Source organism: Choloepus didactylus, chromosome 3, assembly GCF_015220235.1.
Source record: "Choloepus didactylus isolate mChoDid1 chromosome 3, mChoDid1.pri, whole genome shotgun sequence".
Lineage (NCBI taxonomy): Eukaryota > Metazoa > Chordata > Mammalia > Pilosa > Megalonychidae > Choloepus > Choloepus didactylus.
In genome coordinates, this window is record NC_051309.1 from 95,084,087 (window position 1) to 95,103,815 (window position 19,729).

At 39.4% G+C, this 19,729-nt stretch overlaps 1 pseudogene; it reads left to right on the plus strand.

Annotated features, from left to right (window-relative positions):
• The first annotated feature begins 17,041 nt into the window (after nt 1–17,041).
• The window catches only part of LOC119530357, a 40,401-nt pseudogene continuing 37,713 nt past the window's right edge, over nt 17,042–19,729 (plus strand).

Here is a 19,729-nt window from a genome sequence, read left to right on the forward strand (position 1 = left end):
AATGCAGACTCCCGTTTTCACCAACTGCACTGTCCCTGTGGATTTAGCAGAACTTGTCCAGCTGGTGTATTGCTGGAACTGGTGTTCTGGGTGACTTCATGGCTTTTATCTAGTATTTTTCATGGAGATGGTTTTTTGCCCTGTCTCTCCTAACTGCCATCTTCTGGAAGTCCTCTCTTTTACTTTTATATTTATGCTTATTTTCATTTTTATCTTTTGGAGTAATGAAAGTGTTCAAAAATTGATTGTGGTGTTGAATGCACAACTATATGATGAATCTGTGAACAACTGTTGTACACTTTGGATGACTGTATGGTACATGAATATATTTCAATAAAATTACATTTAAAAAAAAGACCCAAAAACAAATATCATTCTCATTTCAATCACAATTTGGGGCCAAAATTGGTCTGAATTCTTGAGAATTTTTGGAAATTGAAAAATAGCCTCTCCAAAACAAAAATATAGACACCAGTAAAGATAAAAAACATTCCTGGCAAGCTTTCAACACAATTCCAAGAGAGGACTTAGAAAGATGGAAAAAACACCCATGAAATTGATAACAAGCACATTTCAATTTATAAGCTAGTAGCTTATTTGGGGGCTAATTGTTTTTAAATGCTCTGTTTTGCTTTTAGTGTTTGGGCATTTCAGGACATGGAATTTTAGGAAGGGAGGAACCTTACAGACAACCTTAGAGAGGAGTCACTTGCCTTGGACAAGGTCACAAGTGAAGAGAGGAGAAGTCAGGTGACTGACACCTCCCAGACCATTGCCATCTCTTCTCCACCTAATGACTTCTCTTTTATTTTATCTGAGAAGAATAATGGCTCAGTATTTATAGAGCCCTGTACTGGGACTCAAACTAAATGTGTTCTGAGTCTGGCACTTTTTAGTTTCCATTTAATTAAGTTTTCTTTTTCATATTATATATCAAGCAAGAAGAAAATAAAAATTGCCTGTAACCCACAAGCCACATACCATCTATTTCCAGTCTTATTCTATGCATACAAATTTTCTTTAAGACCAAAAATGGTAAAAAACTAAAAGGAAAATAAAATGAGTTTGTATACAAAGTACAGGGATTAAAAGCACAATATAATGTTCTTTGGAGTCAGACAGCTTACACCTGAATCTGGCTCTCCTAAGCCTGGGGAATATGACCTTAAACAAGTCACTTAAGATCTCTGAGTCTCTAGGTACTTGCTGGTAATCAGAAGAAACAACCTCTCAGAGTAGTTATAAAGATTAAACAAGATAATGTGCATGATTATTTAAAACTCTGCATGATAATTAGTGGTTAGCACTCAGATTATGGTAGCTATTCTTATCTTGTAAACTGCTTTTCAACTTTATAAAGCAAACACAGTTCCATTCATTTCCTTCATTCAATGTCATTCTCCAACTTTATATTTAATGGTTATGTAGTATTCAATTGTTTGTGTGTGCCATAATTAATGAACCAATCTTGCTATTATACTCCTATTACTGTATACACAAACATTCTTACATCAATATCATTGCACACATACACAATTAGTTTCTCAGGATGAATACCAGAAGGTGAATTGCTGGGTCAAAGTGTAGGCTCATTTAAAAAATTTCAGTGTATATTGTCAAATTTCCCACATAAAGTTTGTTCCTAATTCATAGTGTCCCAACAATGAAAAAAGTTGACTTCCATAAACCCTCACAAATACTGGATGGAATATCATTTTATTCTTTTTAGATTTGATAGATGACAAATGCCATTTGTCATCTATCAAATCTAAAAAGAATAAACCAATTTATGTTTCTTTGACTTAAGAGTAATACTTGTTTATGTTTAATGATCTTTTCTGATTTATTTGTAAATTTCCTAAGTGTGGCCTTTTCCCACTTTTTTTTAATTAATCTTTGTTTTTCAATTAATTTCTTAGATGACAGAACAGATTGTCATGGCTCAAGAGGGCTTTTGTAGCCAAAGGACTAAAGAAAGCATCGGGCACATTCTGAGACATGACCTTTTATTATGGGGCTTACCTACAGGGTGGGAAGTCAAGTCACATTGCCCTGAATTCAGGAGCTTCTCTGAATGGATTCAGGAGTTGCTATGAATGGCAGCAGGTTCAGAGCTCAACGTGAAGATACTCCACACTTTGTGGGGGCTGAATAAGCTGGTTATAAGGGCTTGACATTCCAATGGGTATCAGAGCATAAGGTGGGAGTGGGCTCATGCAACATAGGGAGGGATTGATTGTAATCAACAGGGAGGAGGGGAGGTGTGACGGTATGGATGTGTTATGTCTCCCAAAACACAAAACACAAGATTGATGCAATCTTGTGGGGACAGACATATTAATGTTGATTAGGTTGGAATCCTCTGATTGAGTATTTCCATGGAGATGTGACTCTATCAACTCTGGGGGAGAACTTTGATTGGATAATTTCCATTCGGGTAATTGAATCACTGGAGGCATGTAAAAGTGTTCACAGACAGAAGGAGGTGCTGCAGCCAAGAGACACACTTTGAAGTATGCACAAAAGCTGAGAGTGGAGCTGGAACACAACCTGGGATCAGCAGAGACAGCCACATGCCTTTCCAGCTAGCAGAGGTTTTCCGAATGCCATTGGCTTTCCTTTGGTGGAAGTATAGTTGTGTTGATGCCTTCATTTGGACATTTTTATGGCCTTCAGACTGTAACTTTGTAACAAAGAAACCCTCTTTACAAAAGCCAATCCATTCCTGGTGTTTTACAAAATGGCACCATTAGCAAACTGGAACAGATTTTGGCACCAGAGAAGTGGGGTGCTGCTGAGTTTGCAAATACCAAACATGTTGGAATGGCTTTTTAAATGGATGAGGGGAAGATTTGGGAAGAATTGTGAGGAGCTTGATAGAAATGGCCTAGACTGCTTTGAAGAGACTGTGGAAATATGGATTCTAAAGATGTTTCTGATGAGGCTTTGCACAGAAACGTTGAATGTGTCACTGCAAACTGGAAGAAAGATGATCCTTGTTTTAAAGTGGCAGAGAATTTGGCAAAATTGAGTCCTAGTGTTGGATGGAAGGCAGCATTTGAGAGCAATGAGTTGGAGTACTTAGCTGTAGAGATTTCAAAACTAGTCTGGCTTCTCCTTGCAGCTTATACTAAAATGTGAGCAGCAAGGGATGCACTGAGAAATGAACTCTTGGGTTCAAAGAAACCAGAAACTGATCATTTAGAGAATTCCAGACTTCCAGAAAGTGAGACCCCAGCGGCTACCACCCCATGTGAGGATTTAGCCAAACTTGGAACATGACTGCCATTTCAGTACAAACCAAGATTGGAGGTGGAGTTATTCAGAAAGGATTTGTGGAAAGTCCTATTGTCGGATGGTTTTGACCCCTATAAACTGCATACCAAGCCTACAGAATTTTCATGAGGTCTGTATATCTGGAGCCATGGCTGGTCTAGACTGGAAGGGACGAAGGAAAAAATTGAAGGAAAAATTTCTTCAAAGAGAGCCATGGAAGTTGAGGTCTGGAGTCAAGAGGTCTCAGGCTGGGAGAGTGGAGAAGCCCATGCGTGTGGAAAGGGTGAGAGGGTGAGTTTGCCCCACAGGCAGAGCGCGGGCCTTCTGCCTCCATGTTCAGGAAGTGTGCTGCCACCCCAGGGCTCAGAGAGGGGGGAGCACATTCCCAGGGGATTGGGGAGAGCCTGGCCACCACCCCACTGTTTGGAGAGGGGAGAGCCTTTGTCCCAGAGAGGCAGAGTCTGGGTGGCACCCTGATGTTTGAAGAGGGTGGGTCCAAGAAGGTGGTCTCCCCAATGTGTGGATATGTTGAAGCACTCACCCCAGCGTTTGGAGAGAAAAGGGCTGCTGTGTAAGCCTTTGGAAAGTGTGGGACTCCAACTTTCTCAAGCCCCAAGGATACAACATCATTCTGTAAATGACTCTCAGGCTTTGAAATATAATGGAGTTTGCCCTGTGGATTTTAGGAACTTTTTTGGTCCTATGAACCCTGTTTTCCTTTCAATTTCTTCCTATGTCAATGAGAATGTTTATCCTATGACTGTCCCTCCATTGTATATTGGAAGCAGCTAACTTGTTCTAAGTTTTACAGGTCCACAGCCAGAGGGGAATTTTGCTTTAAGACAGACCACACCTGTAAGTGATTTTGATAGGATCTTGTACTTAACTATTGTTACTGAAATGATTTAAGCTTTTGTGATATTTTGATGGGATGAATGTATGCTGTATATGGAAAGATCATGTCATTTTGGAGTCCAGGGGGTGGAATGTGCCAGTTTGGATGTATTATGTCCCTCAAAACACCATGTTCTTTGATGAAATCTTGTTGGGGTAGATGTATTAATGTTGATTAGGTTAGAATCCTTTGATTGAGTGTTTCCATGGAGATGTGACTCAATCAACTGGGCGAGACCTTTGATTGGATAATTTCCACAGAGGTGCTACCCCACTCATTCAGGGTGGGTCTTTATTAAATCACTGGAGTCCTATAAAAATTGTTCACAAACAAAAGGAGCTCAGAGCAACTGAGAATTGACATTTTGGAGAGAAGCTGCAACTGAGAGACACATTTTGAAGACAGCTGTTGAAAGCTGTCACTAACATTTTGGAAAATGCCATTTTGAAATGCAGCCTGGGAGCAAGCAGACACCAGCCATGTGCCTTCTCAGCTAACAGAGGTTTTTGGGCACCATCAACCATCCTTCAGTGAAGGTACCCTGTTGTGATGCCTTACCTTGGACACTTTATGGCCTTAAGCCTGTAACTTTGTAACCAAATAAACTCCCTTTATAAATGCCAATCCAGTTAAGTCCTCAATGTTTGCTCTCTCTTCTCTTTTAATATAGGCATTTAGGGCAATAAATTTCCCCCTCAGCACTGCCTTTGCTGCATCCCATAAGTTTTGATATATTGTGTTTTCGTTGTCATTTGCCTCAAGATATTTACTAATTTGTCTTGTAATTTCTTCCTTTACCCACTGGTTTTCTAAGAGTGTGTTGTTAGTCTCCATATATTTGTGAATTTTACAATCTTCTGCCTGTTATTTATTTCTAACTTCATTCCATTATGATCCGAGATACTATTTCTTATAATATCAATATTTTTAAATTTGTTGAGACTTGCTTTATGACCCAGCATGTGGTCTATCCTAGAGAATGTTCCATAAGCACTTGAGAAAAATGTGTATCCTGCTATTGTGGGGTGTAGTGTTCTATAAATGTCTGTCATGTCTAGGTCATTTATCATGCAATTCAACATCTCCATTTCCTTGTTGATCCTCTGACTAGATGTTCTATCCATCTGTGAGAGCAGCATATTGAAGTCTCCAACTATTATTGTGGAGTTATCTACTTCTTTCAGTGTTCTCAATGTTTGCCTCATGAATTTGGGGGCACTCTGGCTTGGTGCATAAATATTTATGATTGTTATGTTTTCTTGATGAACTGACCCTTTTATTAATATATAGTGTCCTTCTTTGTCTCTTTTAATTGTTTTACTTTTGAAGTCTACTTTGCCTGATATTAATATAGTTACTCCCACTTTTTTCTGGTTGTTGTTTGCATGAAATATCTTTTCCCAACCTTTCATTTTCAGCCTATTTTTGTCCTTGTGTCTAAGGTGAGTTTCTTATAGAAAGCATATGGATGGGTCCTGTTTTTTAATCTATTCTGCCAGTCTGTGTCTTTTTATTGGGGAGTTTAATCCATTAACATTTAGTGTTATTACTATAAGGACAGTACTTTCTTCTATGATTTTGTCGTTTGGATTTTATATGTCATGTCTTATTTTTTCCTCTCTCTCTTTTTACCCTTCCTGATAATCTTCATTTCTACACTCTTCTCCAAACCTCTTTCCCTGTCTTTTCCTTTATCCAATGTATGGATGGATGAGTAGAAAAATGGGGACAAAACTAAATGAAAAATAGGATGGGATGGGGGGATGATTTGGGTGTTCTTTTTTATTTTTATTTTTTATTCTTATTCTGATTCTTTATGGTTTAAGGGAAATGTTAAAAAATAGATTGGGGTGATGAATGCATAACTTTTGATGGTACTGTGAACAGCTGATTGTACACAATGGATGATTGTATGGTATGTGAATATATCTCAATAAAACTGAATTTTTTTAAAAAAGGTACTATCTGTGATAGAAAATGAAAAATTTAAGGAGGAAGCCAAATTTATTCTCAAAGACTAAATTGGGCTCCAGGTGTGTCCAGGGATTAAGAAGTAATGATACATAAGATGGCAGCATAGAGAAGAGTGAAAGCTAAGTAGTCCCCCTGAAACAACTAAAAAAACCCAGAAACAACTAGTAAATAATCCAAAATAACTGCAGGCAGACAGACATGACGGTCCACTCATCAAACACCAACCTGAATTGGGAGGAATGCCTGAGATCACAGCATAAAATCTGTAAATAAGAACTGCAGATCCAAATTGGGAGACCCCTCCCCCACAGCCCAAGCTACAAAGCTTCATGGTGCCAGAGAGAAGCTTTCTCCCAGTGAGCGAATATAGCTCAGCTGAGCCCCAACTGGGGTTTTAATTAGTGAGTGTGAACTGCTCACTATGAGGTACAAATCCCCAACAAGTAGACAGAGGCTTTGGGTGATGACTGACCTTAGAGAGCCAGAGGGTCACCTTGGACTAGCTCTGTTCCTTTTTTGACTCAGTGGAGAAAGCCTCAGCCATTTTCAGTTCCGAGTTCTGTGACCCAGACAGGGGTGTGGCACAGGCAGAGAGAGAGACCATTGAAATGCTAATGACCTCCCCCTAGGGCATCTATCTTCTCTAAGAGGAAAGGGGTGGGGCCCAGCTCTACTACCTGCCTTTCATTCAGAACTTACACCAGTCAAGAATTATAGGCTAATCTTTGCATCAGGCAGAGCGTGCCCCTGCACAGCCCAGCAGCCTGGGGCCTCCCTTGAGGGACGATGCGCACTAGTGATGTATCACAGCCTTCCCTCAGCAGAGGTCCCAGAAGATCACAGCTGAGAAGGGGGGCCCGCTAGGAAAACCAAGGGATGCTACGTCAGTGCCAGTGGTTTGTGGGTCAGCGAAAGAGAAAATCTGGGGCAAAACTGAAATGAAGGCTTAGACTATTGCAACGGCCTTGAATCGCCGGGAACACCTAGGAGGTTTGAATATTAAAGTGGCCCTGTCTCCCTGACCACCCAGACACATGCACCACGTTCAGGGCAGACAGCTCCAACAACAAACCCAAACTGAGTTCACCAACTGAACCCCACAAAAATCATTTCCCCACACAACACAGAGACAGAGTTGGGGAAAACTGACTTGAGGGGTATAGGTGACTCACAGATGCCATCTGCTGGTTAGTTGGAGAAAGTGTACACCACCAACTTGTATTTCTGAAAAATTAGATTGGTATGTTTTTTTTACAACTTGAAAGAACCCTATCAAGCAAAGCAAATGCCAAGAGGCCAAAAACAACAGAAAATCTTAATGCATATGATAAAACCAAATGATATGGAGAACCCGATCCCAAACACCCAAATCAAAATATCAGAAGAGGCACAGTACTTGGCACAATTAATCAAACAATCACAATTGAGGAACAAAAACATGGCACAGGATATAAAAGACATGAAGAAGACCATAGAACAGGATAAAAGGGACATAAAGAAGACCTTAGAAGAGCATAAAGAAGAAATCGCAAGTTTAATTAAAAAATAGAAGATCTTATGGAAATAAAAGAAATTGTTGGCCAAATTAAAAAGACTCTGGATACTCATAATACAAGATTAGAGGAAGTTGAACAACGACTCAGTGTCCTAGAGGTCCACAGAACAGAAAATGAAAGAACAAAAGCAAGAATGGAGAAAAAAATAAAAAAGGATCTCAGGGATATGATAGATAAAATAGAACATCCACATTTAAGACTCACTGGTGTGCCAGAAGGGGAAGAGAAGGGTAAAGGTCTAGAAAGAGTATTCAAAGAAATTGTTGGGGAAAACTTCCCAAACCTTCTACACAATATAAATGCGCAAAGCATAAATGCCCAGTGAACTCCAAATAGAATAAATCCAAATAAACCCACTCCAAGACACATTCTGATCAGACTCTCAAATACTGAAGAGAAGGAGCAAGTTCTGAAAGCAGCAAGAGAAAAGCAATTCACCACATACAAAGGAAACAACATAAGACTAAGTTGTGACTACTCAGCGACCACCATGGAGGCGAGAAGGCAGTGGGGCATAACATATTTAAAATTCTGAGAAAGAAAAATTTCCAACCAAGAATACTTTATCCAGCAAAACTCTCCTTCAAATTTCAGGGAGAGCTTAAATTTTTCACAGACAAACAAATGCTGAGAGAGTTTGCCAATAAAAGACCTGCCCTACTTCAGATACTAAAGGGAGCCCTACCAACAGAGAAACAAAGAAAGGAGAAAGAGATGTAGAGAATTTTAACAGACATATATAGAACCTTACATCCCGAATCACCAGGACACTCATTTTTCTCTAGTGATCACGGACAGATCTTTCTCCAGAATGGACCATATGTGGGGACATAAAACAAGCCTCAATAAATTAGAGAAAAAAACAATTGAACATATTCAAAGCACAATCTCTGACCACAATGGAATACAAATAGAAGTCAATAATTTCTGAATTGTAACTCCACTATTTACTTCCTACATGATATAAAATACACAAACTCTAATGACAAATCAGTGGTTTTGAACTCAATGTAAAATAAGTAATTTTTGAAAGAACTATATAAAGGTGGGAGAATGGAGGAGTACAGGTACATAGTTTATGTGTCCTATTGAAATTAAGTTGGTGTCAAAGAAAAACAAGATTGTTATGGATTTAAGAGTTTAATTTTAAGCCCCACAGTAAACACAAAGAAATTATCAGAGAATATGACCATAGAGATGAAAAGTAGACTATGGGTTAAGAGAAATGGGGGAAGAGGCAATGGGGAGTTAAGAAATGAGTGTAGGGTTGCTGTTTGAGGTGAAGGGAAATTTCTAGTAATGGATGGTGGGAAGGTGATAGCATTACAACATTCTAAATGTGATTAATCCCACTAATGGAATGCTAGGGAGGGGGTGGAATGGGAAGATTTAGGCTGTGTGTATGTTTCCACAATTGAGAAAAAAAAAAAAAAAAAAAACAGTCTAAATAGATGACAATTGAATGCCAAGGATGACCCTGGATGGGATCTGAGGATGGAGGACAGGAGGCTCAAAGGGACACAGTTGAGACATAAGCAAAAGGAAATATAGAATGTAAGCTTTGTATCATTGTTGAATCTCTTGTACTTCTTAGCTGCGCTTAATGGGATTACATAAAAGAATGTTCTTGTTCATGGGAATCATATATGTGAATTATAGTGTTTGTTCAAGGATGTGTGCAGCTAGCTCTCATATGTTCAGAAGACAGAGCAATAGATGATGGATGATAGATAGGGAGAGAGGGAGGGAGGGAAAGAGATAGTGGTCTGACAACATTGTAAAGTTAGTGGATCAGGGTATCGGGGGGGTCAGGGAATGTTGGAGTTCTGTGTATGGGGTTTGTATTGTTTTTGCAACTGTTCCTATAACTTTGAATATATTTCAAAATAAAATGTAAAAAAAAAAAAAAAAAAAGAAGTAATGATAAGTGTTTTGCAGTACCTGGTTAAAACATGTACCTATTTGAGATTCAAATAAAACAGACATGAGCAATGTAGCTCAACTTGCTACTTAAAAAAAAAAAAAAGCCAATCCATTTCTGGTGTTTTGTAAAATTGCAGCATTAGCGAACCAGAATAGGGGGACTATAGATTATCTTCTAAATAAAGTAATTTAGGGGGTCTCAGGGAGAAGGTACTTATAGATTACATTTAGCACTGGAGGCCTGATTTTACAAGGAGAATAGGTCAAACATGAACTGTCCTAGGTCAAGCAAACTGCTGTGTGCAATCTTCAAGGCACCTGCAAAAGTCCCTGGGCCCAGGGCTCCCACAAGGTGAATAAAAAGAGCATAGATCTCTGATGATACTATTGATCTACTGAACTATCTCCAGGGTAGTTTAAGTCCAGGTTTTCTGTGGCTTACAACCAAACACAATTCTAATTGGAAGCTTTGGGGATATTAAATGGGCACTGGCATCACTGGGTGCTCTTGGAGGCAGTGCATGTGGACATACAATAGACAAATAACAGGGAATATGCCTTGCAGTCAAGGGAGCAGACAGGCTCATTCATGAATATGCAAGAGCCTCCCTTTTGAAAACCTCAGAAATAACTGGGAGACTCTTGGGGTGTGGAAGGATTCCATTGCAATAGTAACATCTTTGAGGGGTTTGCTTGGATGGTTGTCGCAGGGTATCAGTGCTTAATAGACAGACTGTTTGCAATAGACACAGCCATCAGATACACATTCATTTAATGTTGATGAAGGATTTGGTTTCTTACACAGAAACGGCAACCAAAGCAAAATCCAAAACAGTCTCATTGAAGGAATAAACTTCCTGGGCCTGTAACTCCATGAATCAGACACGTTGCTATCAAAGATCCCACATGGTCCTGTGAGAAGCTCTCTTCATCCTTCTCACGGGATTTTTAAGAACCCCTGGGCCCTCTCAGTTGTTCTGAGCTCTCAGTCTATGTGCCGCCTACCCAGTGCAAGGAACAGATAACAACCCCGTAATTCCTGAGTCTAATTCCAGTGGTGAACTTCCCAGAGTCAGTTTCCTCCTGGCAAGTCCAAGTTTCAAGCAGGGCTCATTACAGGACTGACACTTGGGTTATGTACATAACATATGTTTTGGGTCCAAGTATATTAATTTTCACTGCCACTGCATGTTAAAGAAAATAAAAACCAGTGGAAGAGAGGCTAAATGCATGGTGTTTTCCTGTGGCTCTGCTCACAGCCACCAGGGACCATATGATGAGCTTGGCAAGAGAAAGGACAGAGTAGAAAACATAATCGATTAGTATGAGAAACACTAAATTTAAACTCACTAGTGTCTGAAGAACTGATGAAACTAGAGACCTGAATAGCAAAATGACATATCCTAGGATAGGAAGAGCTATTTTAAGAAGAAATCTATGTGTCTCCATTTCTTTCTCTCTGGAAGAAAGAGACTCTGCCTTGTATTCTAACAAGAGAAATGAATATTTTATTTTACATCTTTACCAGGATAAAAGTCTAAAGATAGTTTGCCTAATCTGGAAGAGGATCTACACAAATTAATTTGATAGTAACAAGATCAGTAAAGTCAAGGACAGTGGGTTAGTGATCACACTGGTAACCAAGATTCTGACAGATCCCAGGTAGCTTTCCACAACAACCACCTTCAGTCTTATGATCACAAGTTGCAGACCAGGGGAAGAAACTGTTCAATTCTTCAGCTGAGACTAGAAAGCTCGTCCTTTTGATAAACTGGCTGGACAAAAACTCAATCTTACATTGAGAAGAAATAGAATCTGTATGGGTATTACTTTAAACATAGCCTTACTTCACTTATGTAACTTTCTCTTCATGTCTTCAGAGTATTTGATAGGTAAATATGATAAAATGTTCTCTCTTTTGTTTAAAGCAAAGGAGATGCAGCACATGTTAACAGCCTTTATCCATTCAAGGTTTCCATCACAACTTGTGACTTACAACTTTCTTATTGAAATTTTAAACAAAACTAGATTTAAATGTTTGGGGATTTTAATAACTTTATTTCACCTCTCATTTATTCTGCAGTTTCACTTCTGCAATCTCACTTCTGCCTCCTGGAAGGCCCTAAACCAGTTCATTAGGGACCTGCTAGTTGCCAAGTTGACTGTGCTCTTTACAGCTTCTCTCTGGCATTTGGTTCCATGGCATTTGGCATTCTAGAAACTTCCCTCTTGGCTTCTGTGACTCCCTCTCTTTTGGTGTCCCTCCATGCTCTGTTCACTTTCTTAGTTTTCTAGTTTCTGAAACCTATTTCAAGAACATGTTCTCTGTGATTGGGCCTTTGGCATTCTCTTTAGCTGATCTTTTCAATAGACACAACTTCAGCTAGCACTTGTTTGCTAGCAACTCTCAAGTCCTTCTCCCCAGCTCTAGAACTCTCTCCTGAGCTACAAACCATGGACCAGCTTCAACGGGACATCTCCAATGAGATATCTCATAAGCATCTCATCCTTCACATTCCAAATCTGCCCTCAGCATCCCACACATCCAAACTTGCTTCACCAATGTTCTCTCTCTGGGGTAATGTTACCCACATGAATGCCGCAGCCAAAACCTGGGCATCATCGTAGATGCTTTCCTTCACTCTCCTCCTGATCATTCTGCTCAATTGCATCTTTTTAGCACCTCTCAAATCAGTCTTCTTTTTATACATTCTGTTGTCCCAATTTCAACCTTCATCATTTCTCTCCTGAGTTATTCACTTATTCATGCATTCAACTGTGTAGTTGTTTAATTAAAAACAGATTTAGACCCTGTTCTTAAATGTGATAAGTGATATGAAGGAAGACAATTGGGGGTTAAGGCCTCCTGAGGCCTGAAGCAAGGGCAGGAGTCAGTCAGATGAAGTGAGAACTCCATGAACGCAGGTCTGAAGTGTGATAGTGCCCAGAACATTCTGGAAGCTGAGTGAGGCCAGTAGGTAGAGAGAGTGCTGTCATGTGAGGATGGAAAGGGGGTCAGAGGCCAGACCCTGCAAGCCTGGTGGGCTCTGGTAAGGGGTTTACAGGGGGAAGTCAGTATAGAATTTTAAGTTGGAGAGAAACAAGATTCATTTGAATTTTAATAATGTGACTTCAGCTGCCATGTGGAGCACGATTGGATGTGAATACTCTCACTATGTCTGGATTTAATGACTCCCAGACACTGCCTCCAGACTGCTGTTTCTAAGCCAGATTAAACCAGGGCATTGCTCCGTTTAACACGCAATCACCTCACCTTGAAGATGGAGTTTAAAATCTTTAGAAAACAGACCAGCTTTTCAGTTTGCCATCTTTGTTTACTTCTTCAGATGTGCATCTCCCTATAAACACTTGGTTCTTCAGCCACACCAAACCACTTAGGATTCTCGAAGTCCTGGGCCTATGCTCAGCTCCCTGCCTGCCTGTCTGGAATTCCCCTTCATCCTTCAAGATCAGCCCTAGAGTCAGATCCATGGAGAAGCCTTTACTGTGCCTGACTAAACTAGCCCCCTCTGAGCTGTGCTGACGCCCTGGCCCACCTCTGGCACTTCCCCCCCTAGACTGTCAGGACAAGTTCATGCATCTGTCTCCCTCACTGAGTGGAATAAAGGATGCTATTACATACATGTCAGTGGCGGCACATATAGATTCTCACTGAAAGTTGACAATTTTGCCCATTTTCGTTTTCCTCTTGTTCTCCGATACATCCACACAGTTTTCCTGATATGGCAACTAAAATCGTTCAGGCCTGATAACTCTTTGATTTATATATAACATGTGGCATTTGTATACAGTGATTTTAATTTATAATATTCAAATACATGTCCTTATTTATCTCCACAGCGTCCCTGTGAGGACATGGTACAATGTAGAGCTAGAAGAAGTCAGATTTCCCATTCAAAGTGATAGCTTCACTTTATGGCCAGTGACTTGAAATATTGGCACCAAAGCATCTTGGTTCTAATATCTTTACATCTGGAGTATTTATATTTTCACGGCAGTTCTGATTTCCTCTTTGGCCCAAGAGTTACTAAGAAAAAAATTTTTTAAAAACTTCTAAATGGCTTGTGCATGTTTGTGTATGTGTGTGTGTTTATCCTTTTGTTAGTTAATTTCTGGATTTGTGTTTTAAAAAACATTACCAGGTTGGTTTTTAATTTTAGGGATTTGCTGATGTTCCCTTTGGGTCCTAGCATATTACCAATTTTTATAAGTGTTTTTTGGATATTTGAAAAAGAACGTGTATGATCCCTTTTGGTACAATTTAAAGTTTGATGTATATTTATTAAGTTACCTATTCAATTCAGACCTTTAAAATCCTTAGATAATTTTTGTCTGCTTTCTCTGTCAAAGACTGAAAGATGTAGGTTAAAGTTTCCAACTACAATTGTGGTTTTGGTAATTCTCCTTTTATTGCTTGTAGATATTGCATTATTAAATTTTGGTGCTCTGCTATTCAATATGCATGAATTCATTGTAGTTAAATCATTGTGTGTTTTAACATTTATCAATATGCAATAACCTTTTAATCTAACTCAATACTCACCTTATATCTCCTTTGTCAGATGATTATAACACACCCTTTTTAAAATATTAATTACCTGATATATATGTGTGTGTTTATTCCTTTTATTTCTAACTTTATTTCATGTGTCTCATAAAAATTAAAGGTGCTTTTTTGTTTTTTAACCAAAGTCTTTAAAACCCATTCACATTTCATGCTTTTGTAGATTCTGTCATCTTATTTTTTTCCTCTCTTTTTTATTGTTTTCCTATTATTTTCCATTTTCTTTAGTTACATTGGAAAATTCTTTGCTTTTTTATTCTAATGATTTGGAATTTATACAATAGATTTAATTCAACAATCTCCTTTATTTGTTTTTAGTACTTCAACCTATATTTTTTTCAACAATATTTAAATAAAATAGTATCTGTTGGCTGTTTTGAAATGATACACCCTGATTTTAAGGCAGCATTTGTTAGTTTACATGCTGGTTATTTGGTGAGACTGTGTTTTAATATTTTTTAATCTGACATATTTTATGGAAAATGGAAACTCAGGAATTAAGACAAGGGCTAAATAGCAGAAGAAATTTGAATGTAGGCTAGTGTTCTTTATTATATATTTTAATATTCCCCTCTCCTTTTTGATCCTCATTTAAGGTTATCTATATCACGGTGTAAATTTTTGTCTTCACAATTCAGTTCATTTAAAAGAGTAAATGCTGTCTTCAAAACGGGCTTTCTCCATCAGAAACTGACTGGAGAAGTAATGTAACAGTCTATTTCTACTGCATTTTACAGTGAACAAAATGTCTTCACATGAACCTCACAAAAGCCCTAGACATTGTTATTCTCATTTTCTAGATAACAAAACTCAAATTCAGAAAAGTTAAGTAGTTGTCCAAGATCCCAAGACCACAGTCATGAACATAGCATGACACAGAGCAGACACTTCAACCCAAATTGTGCTGACTCCAAATCCATGGGGCCTTTGGCTATAAACTAGACTGAATTTGTGGTGTAGCTGACTCCTGGAGTGTATGGAGCTGTCACTCAAAGAAGTCCCGTGGGCCAGCTCAGGGCCTGGCATGGAGCAGGGACCAAGTTAATAATTGCTGATCCCATCCATGTCTGTTGGAATAACCATCCCTTGAAAACTTGATGACCTCCTTCTTCTGGATGTCCAGCAGGTGGTGCTAGATAGCCAAGGGGATCTGTTGCTGCCTCTTTCAGTGACACCATTAAAGACAAAACAGGTCCTGAGAATTTCAAAAGTAAAAATCAATATTGATTGAACACTATAAAAAAAACAAGAGGAGATATTTTAAAATCAATGGTTCAAATACTCTATCTGCGTACTTATACATTATTATATTTATAAATCAAGAATTTAAATTCATCAAAATTCCTTTTTCAACAACAACAACAAACCACTGGTAAAAAACTGCAGAATGATCTAAATTAACCAGTGATCCAAACAAAATTCTAATTTCAAGTTAACTGAAAATAATCAACCTAAATAATTGTTTCATTGGCTTTGGGGAGCCTTTGCTATTGCCTAAGCATTCTATCAGCTTTGTTCCTGCATTCACGCTGGGTTCACAGAAGGCTTTGCAGGATGCACAGTACCTGTGTCCTCGTTATGAGGGAGCTGAGTAGACAGCACTCTCCCTGGGAACACCGAGTTCTTCCTTGATGGCAGAGATCATGTCTTTATCTCTCATTCCATACCTATGAATCCTGATCCCTTAACTCTGGCCCGACAAAGTTTTGAGAGGTGGCAGCTCATGTTAACACTTGAAGAAGAATGTTCTTATCTTAATTATATTGGAGCACGGGATGACAAAAATTAAGCAGGTGAGGGGGCCTAAACTAGATGGACTGGAAAACATCCCTACCCCTCTAGATGCAGTACATAAATTGTGTGTATTATGTATATTTATTGCTTAATTGATTGCATGAGATGGACTCCCAAACATCTTTGTGTTTAGATCAGTATTATCCACTCCTGTCCTTTAATAATCTTGATTTCTCTGATGTTTGGGAGGGGATATTGAAGGAGAGATTCTACTAAATAGCATTTAATCCCCAAGTCATTTACTACAGGGCTTTATAATGCATTATATGATGTCCAAAGAGTCAGCTAAGTATTAATAACTTGCTGGATGTTTAGAACTGTGTCAGGAGCTGTAGCCAAGAGAATTACAAAATACGTTTCCTTGTCCTTGAAGATTTTTGTCAGCTAATTACAGGAATTATAGCATAGTATACCTGCATAAGACAGTACTTGTTAAAGTGCTGAAATTTTTAATAGCTGTGTAACAGCAATCCACTTAAGGAGGCAGAACTACCTTTATGGAACATTTGATGAGTGTCAGCCATGGTACTAGTTAATTTTCAGTTCTTGTTTTTATTTAAGCACCAAAAGACCCTATGGGATAGATAATTATCCCTATCTTACCATAGAGAAAACTAGAATTCAGAAAGTTTAAGCATCTTGCACAAGTCACATAGCAAGTAAGGGGCATGGCCAAGATTCAAACTCTGATCTCCTTTGACCCACTAAGACTGTAACTTATCTTCCCACTTGCCTCCAGGACCATTCAGATAGGACTGGTGAATCATGAAGTCTTTGTGACAGGGATGTAGCTTGAGTTAAATTGTCCTATACAAGATTTGGTCAGTAGGTGAGTGGCAGATGTACCTGTATCAGTCAGGATCCTGGAGGGAAAGAGATGCTGTACTCAAACTGGTAATTGAAGAAAGTTTGAGTGAAGAATGGTTTACAGAGGGGTGGCAGGGCTAAGGGAACCGACGAGAGGAAATGAGGCACCTCCTGGCCTGAAGGAATTAGGGGACGAAATAGCATGGCAGGAACCCAGTGAGTGTTATAGCCATGGGTGAAGAGCCATCTCCCAGCAGCTGTGGCCAAGGTTAGAAGATCCACTGCCAAAGTGCACCCAGGTGGTGGGGAAAGGAAGAGTAGGGGTGGAGAGACAAACCCCCAACCTCTCTCTTCCCTGCCACCACTGACTCCCCTGGCCCCCCACATCCTATTGGCTGAACACTCAGGAAGCCAAAGGAACAAAGTGGTACAGCAGGTAGAGGTCAATCTCGGGGCACAGAGCAGGCCAGAGTAGAAAGGAGACTTGATCTGGGGACAAATCAAGGATGACCACACGTGATATTGTAGGGACAGTAGGCAGCTCGTGCGCAGTCACAGGGAGAGGGGTCAGGCATGTGGGCTCTGTGGGGGCCAGAGCACATCAGCCCACCTGGTTTGACGATCTGATCCAGGAGGTGGTGGGAGATGAAATGGAATAGCCATGTTGGAAGTCCGAAATATCAAGTGAAGGCACCTGACCTTTATTTGATGCATAATAATAAGTCACTTTTCTTTCACACAGGCCAATGTCAATATATTTGTTTTATGAGGCTGTATTAGCCAGAGAGATAGAAAGATAATCCAGAAGGATGTCAGAATAGGGTGGGGGGAGGAAAAGGAGAATGAGAACAGATCTTATGTGGCTTTTTGTTTAAAAAGTGACTGTCCATTAGGAATAATCCTCAGCCCTTTTCAGAGTTCACCTGGCTCTTTTCTGTGTTCCAGTGACCTATTGAATGATGAGCTCCAGTATGTACTACTATACCTGGATAATGTCACAGCTCTTCATAGATACCCCAGTGTCCAAAATAGAGAAAACCAACTTTAAAACTCTTTCTTCAGTGGAAGACTTCTGGAAGGTATCTGCAAATTAACTTTGAAAGTACCTCCTTATCCCTGAAAATTGTTCATTTGGCTTCATATGTTTAATGCAGCATTATCTACCCAGCCCTCTATGTGCTTAACTCTCTGTGAGATGTTCTCAGTTATGGTGAGTTGTTGTAAGTTACAGTTCCTACACTCAAAGAGGGGTCAGCCAACACTTATTGAGTGCCTTGTATGTGCCTCACCATGTGAAGTGTTTCATAACATACCTTATTTAATCCTGGTAGTAACGTGAAAAGGTAAGTACTTATGTCATGCCCCATGTTGTCAATGGGGAAACAGCGATTCGGAGTACTTAAAGGCTTGTGGTCACATGGTTAAGGAATTAGAAAAATGACCTTTCTTCTAGTGGAACAGCCACTTCCTCATCCTACTTTATAACTCACTCAGTCATTCATGATTCAGTAAATTTTTAATGAGTATCTCCCAGGATGTAAGGCCCTTGGTGGCAGAGTTTGGGGTTGTTTCTGTCTTGTTTTGTGTTTTCTTTTCGCTTTCTCCGTCTCTTTGTTGATGATAGCATATACATCCAGCTCCTTGCATTGTATCTGATACAAGGTAGGCTTATTCTTTCAAAGATCTACCAATGTAAAATTGAACCCAGCCCCTTCTCAAATTGTCAAAAATTCCAACCTAGCAACAGAGTATAAGCAATAGGAAATCCTTTATACCATAGGAAAAACATCTTGATCTTAAACTGATCTTGAGGATATGGCACTCAGAACCTAATAAAACTGGGAGGGAAATCGGAACAGAAATGATTGTTTCTTCTGGGGAGATACTTTCTAAAATTTTTACTAAACCCTGGGGTCAGAGCTGTTAATTTTAAAGATAGAGAAAACTGGATCACAGAAACCTATTAATACATAAAAAATACTTGGCACACAAAATACTTAGTATAAAATGAGTCTTTCCCCACCTCAGCAAGGCAAATCAGTCCATCTCTATTAATCATCTGATTAGGGCGAGACACTGAGAAATGGCTAGATCTGTCTTCCCTTTAGGCATTTCTAGTTGTGTAAATCTACACTAGACTTCTCCCTCACGCACAATTCCATAATAAATGCCAAGGTCTAATGGGGTAGAGTCAGGGGCTGGAGGGTTCAACATACAGCAAAACGATCCTAGAAGATCCACCAGATGGCAGACAGGTCATCAAAACTGTAGCCTTTTCCTCCAAACAAGTTTAGAACTATGATTATGGGATGCTACTATTGGTCTTAGTTCCAAAGGCTGCCATAATGAAGTACCACAAGCTCGGTGGCTTAAAAAACCAGAAATGTATTGTCTCACAGTTCTAAAAGCTTAGAAGTATGAAATAAAGATGTCCGCAGAGTCACATTCCCTCTGAAGTCTGTAGAGAAGAATCTGTTCCTTGCCTCTCTCCTGGCTTCTGATAATTCCATAATCCTTGATAATCCTTGCCCTGGGGCAGTATATAATTCAGTCTCTGCTTCCGTTACATGGCCACCTTCCCTGTGTCTGTCTGTGCCTCCTCTTCCCTTTCTGTATGGACCCCAGTCATATTGGATCAGGGCCCCACCCCACTCCAGTATGACCTCATTTTAGCATCACTAATTCCATCTGAAATGACCCTATTTCCAGATAAGTTCGCATTCACAGGTAACAGGAGTTAGGATTTCACCATATCTTTTGGGGGATACAATTCAAACCATTATGCTATTTTAATACAGGAAAGTGGAGTTGGTCATGGTCATGGATTGATGCACCACCTCCTTTGTTCCCAGAATAAAGATCAGCATTGCCATTTATTATTGCCAATAGTATTTTATTGTATGTTTTGGTGAGTAACTC